Raw genomic sequence first — 10,761 nt, 5'->3', positions numbered from 1 at the left:
ATCTCTGCATATAGCCTGCATTTGCATTTGCATACTGCATAAAAAAAAATGCACGTGACGCGCAAGCGTCGCTGATGCGTCTGCGTCATTAGTGCATTAGAAACTAGGAAGAAAAGAAGCAGAGAGTCACGCGGGAGCGTGGCTGGAGGCGTGCCTCAGGCACAAGCACGCCCACGTGAATGCGTCCCTGACACGCCCGCGTCATTTGAAAAATTAACCCTCCACGCATGCGCGTCGCCCATGCACACGCGTGACCCTACGAACTCGACGTAAATGGGTATATGGCTGAGAGTTATAGTGGAGTGGGGCTGGAATGGTGCTGGAAGCACAAGCCCTACCACGCGAACGCGTGCCCCACGCGGCCGCGTCATTTTACAAAATATGGCCATTCACGCGTGCGCGTCACCCACGGGCACGCGCCACCCAGATTTTGGCAAAATACGTATAAAACATAGAGTTGTGCGTACGCGAGGATGCACTCGCGCCAATAGCATAAATCAGGCCACGTGTGCGTGCGACCCACGCGTCCGCATCACCTGAACTTATCACGCACCACGCGATCGCATGCCCCACACGTCCGCGTCACATGAGACGCACATCTTATCCAGATCAGCGCCAAATATCTTATCTTTTCTTCCCAAAATCTAAATCTTTTCTTTTCCCTTTTTATTTCTTTCTTCTCTCTTCTTCCTTCTTTATTCTTTCTCACTTTTTACTTTCTCCTCCCTTATTTTTCCTATCCATTATCAAGGTTCTTTTCTTTCTTTCCTTACTTTTTACTTTTCCTTTATTATTTTTTAATGTTTTCGTCTTCTTTTTCTTTTTACTTTCATTATCTATATTTGCTTTTTCTTTCTTTTTCTTTTCTTTTTTATTCCTTTAATTGGTGTTAGAAATTTAATTGGGTGATTATTTTCTTTTACATTTTGCTTGTGAGTTATTGTGAAATTGTTTGACAATTTATATTACTTCTTAAAGGGTTGCTTGCATGTTCAATTTAATACTTTCAATAACATATTCACCATGCATGCTATGTGTTTGTAAAAAAGCCCGTATGGCATTGTGCATTATTTTTATATTACTCTATTCTACTACTCTAATGCCTGTTTTTCACAAAACCCCTTTTATATTTTATTGATTAAATATAATTGTCAATACAAACAGATTGTTAGTTTGAAAGAGTTGATAATCTAACTTGGACATTTAATGCTTGATCTATGCTACTCATGCTTTTGCCGGCATGCCAATAAACAACTTGCATTTAATAGCCATCACATGCACTTGCTATATTTTCATTGATAAAATTTTCACATGTAGTCATGACCATGTGTTAACGACATCCTTCTTTACCGCGCATTGATTATCACCTATACCATCCTCTTCCTTGCTCAAACCCTTAGCTTTACATATTACTTTCTTTTTCCTTTTTCAGGATGGCCACCATGAAGGGTAAAGAGAAAGCTACTCCCAAACCACTAGTAAGGAAAGGAACAAAAAGAACACTAGTGGCAGAGCCATCTTCAACAGCAGTAAAGCCCTCAACAGAGCAAATTAAGAGGATCATCAAGGTCAATAAAAAAGAGAAAGCTTTTCCAGCAAAGGACACTGCGCGGTTCACTAACCGCTACTGTGAGTAGATGTTCCCCATCTTGGCTGAGAGAAACTATAACAATGAGTATCTACTCATCCTCCCGACCAACATTGTTGAATTTGTTGAGCCCTGCTTTGAGCGAAGACAGTGGGGATTCCTACAGAGACAGCCACGGCAGATTAATCTATCATGGGTAGTTGAATTCTACTCCAATTTTCACATGCCAACCATGTCGTCTGTCTATGTCTGTCAGAAGCAAGTTCCCATAACTGAAGATGTCATTCAAAAAGCTCTAGATCTTACCCCTGCACCAGAAGGATTGGACGCATTCCAAGAAGCCTCATTCAAACGCCAGACATACCAATTTGACTGGGATGCCGTTCTCAGAGTTATAGCACAACCTGGCAGCAGATGGATCTATGGATACCATTGATCTCGACCTAAGAGCATATTGTCTTCAGCACTCACCTTGGAGGCTCGAGTATGGGCACAGATCATGTCCTATTATGTCTTTCCGAGCACTCACAAGTTCTCCTTCACTGCAGACATGGCTGTTCTACTCTGTTGTATCCTTACAGACCAGCACCTCAATTTACCGAGACACATTCGGCATGCTATGGAACACGTACAGATTGCGGGCAACCTACCTTTTCCTGCCTTGGTTTCAGATCTAGTTTCAGCAGCCAGAGTCTCCTACAGAGCTGGGGACACTAAGGCCATGATTCCACGGGATGATCAAGTCGTCCCTAATGGGAAGTATATCAGACCTCTAGCAGCCACTACTAGCTGGCCTGTAGAATCGGCCGAAGATATTCCTACTCCTTCCACATCACAAGCACCTTCAACAAACTAACTGCTCCATCAGATACTTGAGAGGCTAGACCAGCTTGACTGGAAAGGAAAGCAAAGGGAGTGCCGTAACAAGCACCGATTTACATACCTCAAGGAGCTGCTTGTTAGTCACCACCCACCTAAAGAAGACCCAGACACCCCGGACTCCACTTCATTTACCAGCACAGGGAGTCATGACGGTTCCGATTGTGGAGATGCTGCTACCAGCCCTCCTTTGTTCCTGATTGATGGCACCGAAGACGGTGCCAATCTCTAAGTGTGGGGAGGTCGGTCAGTACCTGACTTCCGGAGGTAATTTCTCTTCCTTAAACACCAATAGAAGAGGATATTTATTTAATTTTTCTTTTGTTAGGATAGGATAAATTCCATAGTAATAGGTTATTTGCATGTATGTTCTTTTTGGTTAGAAAATAATAAGTTTCTTTTTAAGACCCTATTTTTGAAAAATTTCACTAATTTAAATCAAAACTATTGTGTTAAACTTGTTTGGAAGTTGTATTTGGAACATAGTTAAAAGCTAGAACACACAACCTGTGAGACTTGAGCCTAATGACATGGTTACATTATTTAACCATAAAATTTTATTCTTGTGTGTTTGCTTCTCTATGATTGTAATCTATATTTTGTTCCATCCTATATGTCCAATATTTAATGTGTTATATGCATGCATATGATTGAGGTCATTATCTTATTAACTCACTTACCCCAAATAGCCTACCCTTCCATTTACCTTTGTTAGCCAATTTGAGCCTTTTAATCCCATTTGTTCTATATTTTACCACATTACTATCCTTAAGCAGAAAAATAAGTAATACCCCAAATTGAATCTTTGGTTAGCTTAAGATAGAAATTGTGTGTCAAAAAAGAGTGGGAAAATTGTGGGAACATGGGTTAATAAGGGAATGTGTCATGATAAAATATTGGGAATTTAGGCACCTATTCATGTGAAACTAGAAAAATTATAAATCTGTGCATTGATAAGCTATGTTTATTTTTACTTTTACATAAAAAAAATCCAAAAATATTCAAATAAATAAGTGATTAGATAAATGAATAAGGGGACAAAATTACCCCAAAGTTAAGTTCAGTTTAATGAAAAAAAATATTCAATGCATATGTGATACAAGTTGAGAGAAAAGTTGATGCATGAGTATGTGAAACAAAAGTGGGAAAAATTTGGGTAGCTAAGGATGATTTAAGAAGAAAATAGAGTATGTATGTTAGGTGATAGCTTAGGATAATCAAAGATTCAATTTATAGCTCACTTAGCCATATATATACCCTCACCTTTACCTTGGCCCCATTACAACCTTGAAAAGACCTCATGATGTTTGCATTGGTGCATTAAATACTTGTTGATTGGTTAGGTGAAGAACAAGGTTTAGAAAGCATGATTAGAGAAGAGTAGAGTGATTACCCTATACACTAGAGTGACTAGAGTGCATATACACCATCAGTAAGGGTTTAATGCTTAATCCTATATTCCCTGCTTTCATGAGTTGTCTTCCTACGAGTCTACTTGTTTTTACTGTATAATTTGAACTAGTGGAATTTGATTTATTTTTGTCATGAAGAACTTATTTATTTTTAACTAAGTAGGAAAATCATTTTATCATATAGTTGCATTCATATACATAGGTTGCATTGCATTGCATGAGTCTTACTTTTCCCTACTCATTTGTTTTATCTCCTTGAGCTAAGCATGAGGATATGCTAATGTTTAAGTGTGGGGAGGTTGATAAACCACTATTTTATGGTTTATCTTGTGTTTAATTGAGTGGTTTCATCTAGTCTTCACCCACTTATTCATACTAATTGCATGATTTTACATTTTCCTTCCTAGTATTGTTCTATGATTGAAAACTTGCTACGTAGAGATCTTTAGTTAGTATATTTTAATTCCCCTTTATACCATTCGATGCCGTGATCCGTGTGTTAAGTGTTTCAGGCTTTATAGGGCAGGAACGGATTAGAGAATGGAGAGGAAGCTTGCAAAAATGGAAGGATCACAAGAAACTAAGGAGATGATCAGCGAACATCGACGCGCGCGCATGGCTCACGCGAGCACGCGGAATGGAGAAAATTGCAGCGACACGTGTGCGTGCCTGACGCGTACGCGTGGATTGGAGTCTGCACAAATGATGCGAACGCATAGATGATGCGTACGCGTGACAAAGAAAATCGCTGAATGACGCGCATGCGTGGACGGCGCGTACGCGTGACCTACGCGATCTGCAGAAATAACAGAAAATGCTGGGGGTGATTTCGGGCCGTATTTTGACCCAGTTTTTGGCCCAAAAACACAGAATAAAGTTAGCGAACATGCAGAGACTCAACACACTTTTTTTTACACACATTGATACATTCTCATTAGGATAGTTTTAGGTTTTAGATCTGAATCTATAGAGAAATTACAATTCCTCTAGGTTCTCTTCTACATTCATAGTTTATTAGTTTTATACCTTTGGATGTTGAAGAGTCATTACCTTCGTTGAAGATACTATTCTAGTTTGTTTCTTTACTTGCTCATTTATTTATTCCATATTCTTAATTCTTGTTTAAAGTAGTAATTGGATTATTTTCATGGATTGTTAGTGAAAAGGATTACTTTTATCATTAATTAATTCTCAAAGCTTTATTTTATTCAATTCATCATGTCTTCTTCTTATATTTTTGTGAGCGTTATATTCATGTCAATGGAGTAGACTCCATACTTGACATGGGGGTTGATTAAAAGGAGACACTTGAGTTAGAAGGCTTAAGTGCTGATTAAACTGGAAGTTGTTGGCTAGTTCTGTATTTACTAACGCTAGACCTTCCCAAGGGAGAGGACTAGGATTTGCGAATAAGAGTTAGCTCAATCACTTGACTTTCCTTTATTTAGTAAGGGTAACTAAGTGAAAACTGTAACAACCCTAGTTTTGAAAATCAAATAATTAGTTTGTGATTTATTATATTTGTTGATAACTTTATTTTAAGAAAATTATTTTACTAAAGGTAATTAAATACATTTTCATGATAATTGAAGCTTAAATTAATTAGAATTTTTATATAATCTTTATTAGATATTTAGTATAATTAAAATTATAATTTTGATAATTGAAAAATAAGAAGAATTGTATAATTTGATTTAAATAAATTCTATTTTGAATGAAATATGTTATTAATTTGAACTCCTAAAAATTATTTTATTAGAAATGATTAGATTGATATTTATAAATACTTTAAGTTTAAGTCAATTAATAATTATGTACAATTTATATTATAATAAATTATTTTATAAATTGAAATTAAAGTTTCAGAGATAGAAAAATAATAGAGATTTGTATGATTTAATCTAGAAAATTGATATTTGAATTTAAATTGTACTTTACAAAATATAATTAACTTGTTCATTTTATAATGTAAATTAGAAATAATTGATTGCACTTAGCCATATGTTGATAAATAATGTTCCTAAATATTTTTTATAAAGTATATTTGATTTTAAAATTACTCTACTATTCTATTTTATCAAAATATCTATTCATATCTATCCACATTACTTTATAAAATCCCTAATTTCTAATCCTAATTCACAAATTGAATCAGAAACCCTAATTCCTAATTTCAAACCCTAACCCTTCCACCCTCACCATCCCTCAGCCGTACCCCACCCCCCTTCCTAAACACAACACGCATAAACAAAAGAAAGAAACAGAGAAATGAAAAAGGGAGAACAGAGGGCTTGGAATCGGAGAGGAGGGAGACGCCGTCGTCACCTCCGTCGGGTGTCACCATCGGTCACTGCTACCTCACCGTCGCCTCCTTCGTCGCGCGCTACTGCCGGCCTGGAATCGCCGCCACTGCACCTTGCCCGCTTGTCGCCGCCGTTCCGTGGAGTCCGCCCTGGTGCCGGTTGATCAGAGATGAGGGATAGGCGTCGAGAGAGAGATGCAATGGAGGTCAGAGGGAAGAGCTGCCATCACCGCCGTCCCGTCTATGAAGCCTGAGCTCGCGTTGCCGTCCTGAGCTTCGGCGCCGCCGTGGAGGAGAGTGGAGTAGTCACCGCCGTTGGAGAGAGGGAGAGCCAGAAGAGGACGAGACGTGTGAGAAAGGAGACGCACAGGGGAGGAACCGTTCCTCTGCCGCCGCTATCGCCGGAATTTCTGGTCGCCGTCGTCGTTCATGGTAAGTCAGTTAAGTCATAGCCATGAGAACCGCTACCTCTGAACCCCAGTTGCTCTGTAACAATCCTGTATTTTCCTCTGATATTGTCGACTCTGTTCTGCTTTTCTTTTGTTTTGTCGTTCTTACTTCGTTGGTGTCCTTGTTGTTCTAACCGATTTGATTGGTGCTGCTGCTAAGACGTATGCCCTGCTCTCTGGTTTCTGTTTTTCCGAGTACCAGAGCTGCTGCTCCATTCCCGTATTTCTTTTGGTAAGATAGGTTTTGTTCTACAATCAATATTCTGATTACTGCTCCTTTGATGATCTGTTCTGTTTTACCCTTGTGTTTGCTTCAGCCTCTATTAAATTCCCTTCCAAAATTGCTGTTGCTGCTACTAGAGTTGTGGGTGATGCCGCTGCCATTCCAGTTGTATTGGAATGACTACCTGCCACAATTTGGGGATAAAGGAAATTGTTACGTTAAATAATACGATTCTGGCTAATTGAGGTAGGGGATTCATTTTAAAATTAACAGTTTTATACTTATGAATGCCAATGAGGTTTAGTAAGTAATTGCAAATAATTCATAAATATGATTAATTGTTAGGAATAAGCTTGGTTTGAAGTTGTGAAATTTGGATAAAGTTTGGTATTGAGATGATATTCTAGTGCTTTAATTAGTTTATTGAGTTTAGGTTATGGCTGTAAATGTTGCTGGGTTTTGTTATCATGAGTAATTAATTTGACAAGGTTAATTTTGGTTAATGCTGGAACCGATATTGGTTTTTCGAATTTTGATGGATTTGTTGGAAATCCTGATCTTATGTGATATTGTTGAATTAGTTTAAATCTGGTTGTGAATTATATTTTGAATTACTAATTTTATGTGATGAGTTGGCCGAGATTTTGATCTTGAGTGAGTTATTTCGAATTGATTGATATTGAATTGGAATTTTAGTATATTGGAATGGCTGTGAAATGAACTTGTGACGGGTTGAAATTAGTTGAAATGGGGCTGTGAATGATTTATTTAATGTTACTTATTAAACCGAAAACTGTTGAGCTAAGTATTAAAAATCTAACATTTTGATAATTGATGAATGGAGTTTAGATTAAGGCTGTGATTGTGACTGGTTCTGTTGCTATGAGTGATTGATTAATTGATAAGATTATTTCTGGCTGAGTTGTGGCTGTATTTTGATTATTAAGAATAAGTTCTTGTTGTTGTTTTTAGTTATCTGATGTAACGGAACAGCTGTGATACTGACAACGACTGTTTGGAATTGGCTTTGATGGTTGCTAAAGTTGATTTATAATTAATTAGAATTAAGTTTGAGAACAGTTAAAAGATTGAAGTTTGATTACCAAATCATTCTCTTTAAATTTGACTTTTAAAACAAAATAGTAACTTTACTAAAGAGTAAATGACATCATTTAAAAAAAAATTAGAATTATGAAAGGCTGATTTTTGGGATTACTAGTTGATTAAGTTTAATTTTGAAAGGATTCTATGATATGTGAAAAGTAAATATGAATTGATGAGATTGGAGTTGGATTGATGGATTAGTTGGAATTGTGGAGTATGATTGACTTGTTAATTATTATGAACTGTGAATGTCTGATTGATTGAGAATTACCCGTTTGAAAATTGTTGAGAAAAGGGCTGGTGATTTATGGAGAAAGAGGGAACCCGTAAGGGTGGCTAAGTCCGAGTTTTAGGGGAGATGCTGCCGAAATTTTATAAAATCTGAGGTTTTATTTGAAAAGTTATTTTAGAAGATTTGGATTTGGAAAATGATATTATTTAAGTTTTAATTAGTTAAGAAAAGAATTATTCTACTTTGAAGTCGATTTACCAAGAAAAGGTTTATACTTTGAAAATAAATTATTTAAGGAAGTAACCATGTTTTGAGATTGAATTAATATGAAAAGAATTATGTTTTGGGTTTAAAATAAAGGATTGCTGTTTAGAAGTTTGATGAATTTATAATATTTGAATTTGAATAGTAAAGAGAGATGATTTTTTAATCTTTGGAAAATTAGTAAACTTGAGGAAGTTTTATTTGATTACTTCTAATGAAAGGTTATGTTTTGAAAAGTGTTTAATGAATTTAAATAAATGATTTTCTTGAGTCTTTGATAGAGAACTAAGCTGAAAGATAGCTTTAAAAGTTGGCTTGAGTCAAGATTGCTAAAGTAGAGATTATGACTGGCTTGATGGTTAAGATTTTTATGGATAAATGCCTGAGAAAGATAAGAATGGTTTAAAGAAAAATGTTAAGAACTAAAAGGGAAAGAGAGAATGAAGAATTGATATGTGGATTGTTGTGATTTAGAAAAGAAAATGAAAAATGATAAAATACGGGAAAACCCCACGAACTGTTAGTTATTTAACTACGGGGAAAACCCATGAATTGATAATTGGTACAATTTGGGAAGTACCCACGAACTGAATGATCATTGATCTCGAGGAAACCTATAGATTGTTATTTGATTTATATGCGGGAAAAACCCACAGACTGATAATCATTGATTACGGGAATAACCCATGAATTGTTGTATGTTGATCTCGGGTATAACCCACGAACTGAAGATCGCTATGTTATTGTGTATTGATCTCGGGTATAACCCACGAACTGAAGATCTTTGTTTTGTTTGTGAATTGATCTTGGGGACGCCCACGAACTGAGGATCACTGTTTCCCCTTGTGCGTATATAATGGGGTCGGGTTTCGCGCCGACTGCCGATAGTCACGAAGGAGTGGTATTCTTACCACCGACACATATGCACCAAGGACACAAAGGGAAGCCATATCTGGGACTTGTTCCTAGGTAATGTCGGGCTGCAGGGTGTAAACCGACACATGAGCTCATAGCCTGCTTAGGACAGGCATGCAACATAGTAGTTGTGCATTTGCATTTGGTTGTGTTTGCTTGTATTACTTCTCTGTGATTGTGTTGCTTGTTATATTGTGATTTGTTTGTGTGATGAATTGAGTTTCTTCATGTGCTAATAGTCTGTGAATGTATAGAGATGATTAATAATTGTTTGTTGTGGCTGAGAATCAATTATGTGGCTGAAAGATATTTAATATGACAAGTTTTGCGATTGAGATCTGTTTTGGGTTTAGAGATTTAAAGAAAGTAATTACTTATCTAAGGTAAGATTAAAAAGTATTTCAAAGGGTTTGACAAAAATAGTTTATTAAGTAAAAGTTAATTATTTGCATGTTAATCATTACTTTTACGGCACTCCCATTCCCTACTGAGAACGTGTGGTTTGTTCTCACCCCAAAATCCTCCACCTTTTCAGTGACATAGGTTTGAAGACTCAGTTTGAAGCTGCGGGCGATTCTAGCATTTATTTACGAGTTAAGTTTATGACTTGAGTTTCTTTCATAGAATTCCCTCGCCTTTGTACCTTTAGTTTTTATTTTATGCAGAGGGATAGGATTTGTATCTGAGTTTTATTTGAAATCTTTTGTATGACAGATATTATTATTAATAATTATGTGATTATTATTACTTGAAATGTTTGCTATATGATTTTAATCAATAAAAACAAAAAAATTTTCTGGTATTTTCTATAAAATTGAATCGCGATATCGAACTAAAGGCTTAATGGTAAATAGTTAATAAGGTAAACAGGTCAGTAACGCCTTACTTTTGGTACGATCATGACGTATTGGAAGTTGGGTTGTTACAAAAACAACAACCTTTTTAATACTACACTTAAGAGATCCCAACAAGGATAGAACTTCCAATTAATCATTCCCCCAGTCAAGGCTTTTTATCTAGAATATTAATAATCATTCTTAGTTTTTATTGCTTTAATTTACAATTATTTAATTACTCGTTATCCAAACTTAAAATCTCTTGGAAATTCCTAATTAATAAAATAGCATCCTTTCTTGCAACTCGTTGGGAGACGACCTCGGACTCATACTCCCAGTATATTTATTATAAATTTTTGTGACACCTTTCTAAATTAGTGAGGCGGATTTTAGCTGCTTAAGAGCTATACTCGCAATGTTGTTATTATATTACAATCTCTTAATTGGTCTAACGTCTGCCACGCACCAACGCGGATGCGCGCAGTGCGCGCACGCGTACAAGCGATTATGCCATTGGCCTAGTGTTGGCGCGAGAGTGGCCCAACTCTCTGGACAAT

The 10,761-nt window shown here is 36.5% G+C and overlaps 1 long non-coding RNA gene across 2 annotated transcripts; it reads left to right on the top strand.

The window, feature by feature from the left end:
• Positions 1 to 6,037: 6,037 nt before the first annotated feature.
• LOC107643706 (uncharacterized) lies at positions 6,038 to 10,122 on the top strand. 2 transcript variants are annotated; one of them, XR_015883171.1, is made up of 4 exons: positions 6,038 to 6,613; positions 6,791 to 6,862; positions 6,948 to 7,099; positions 9,904 to 10,122. It is a non-coding gene; the product is annotated as an uncharacterized LOC107643706 (long non-coding RNA). The 2 variants fall into 2 exon arrangements; XR_002363149.2 differs by having other exon boundaries at positions 6,038 to 6,862.
• The last annotated feature ends 639 nt before the right edge of the window (positions 10,123 to 10,761 follow it).

This window comes from Arachis ipaensis, chromosome B5 (assembly GCF_059453495.1).
Source record: "Arachis ipaensis isolate K30076 ecotype BB chromosome B5, ASM5945349v1, whole genome shotgun sequence".
In the NCBI taxonomy this organism is placed as follows: Eukaryota; Viridiplantae; Streptophyta; class Magnoliopsida; order Fabales; family Fabaceae; genus Arachis; species Arachis ipaensis.
This window is presented reverse-complemented; position numbering and strand designations above follow the sequence as displayed.